Source organism: Geospiza fortis, unplaced genomic scaffold (assembly GCF_000277835.1).
Source record: "Geospiza fortis unplaced genomic scaffold, GeoFor_1.0 scaffold164, whole genome shotgun sequence".
Lineage (NCBI taxonomy): Eukaryota > Metazoa > Chordata > Aves > Passeriformes > Thraupidae > Geospiza > Geospiza fortis.
The window spans coordinates 25,659-25,900 of NW_005054426.1; the positions used below are offsets into that span (position 1 = coordinate 25,659).

At 74.0% G+C, this 242-nt stretch overlaps 1 protein-coding gene across 3 annotated transcripts in view; it reads left to right on the forward strand.

Moving 5' to 3' along the window:
• Positions 1-6: 6 nt before the first annotated feature.
• Positions 7-242, forward strand: part of LOC102040510 (fatty acyl-CoA reductase 1-like) — a 131,943-nt gene continuing 131,707 nt past the window's right edge. For all 3 annotated transcript variants that reach the window (XR_004082358.1, XM_031061793.1, XM_031061794.1), the window contains exon 1: positions 7-42. The gene's annotated coding sequence lies outside the window, so the exon portion shown is untranslated. The remainder of the gene's footprint in view (positions 43-242) is intronic.

Sequence of the window (242 nt, forward strand, 5' to 3'; positions counted from 1 at the left end):
CCCCAGCGAGCCCGGAGGCGGCGGAGGAGCCCCGGCAGCACGGTAAGGAGGGGAGCCCTCCGGCAGGAAGAAGGGAAGGGAGAGAGGGAGCCTTTTCTCGCCTGCCTTGCTGGTTCCTGCAGGGCTGGCACGGCGTGTCCGCACCCCCTGCGGCACAGTCGCGGGGGGGAGCGGCCGGATCGTCGAACACGCCTCTGCCCCACAGCTGAGGGGCCGCCGGCAGCGGCCGCGGAGGAAGGGGC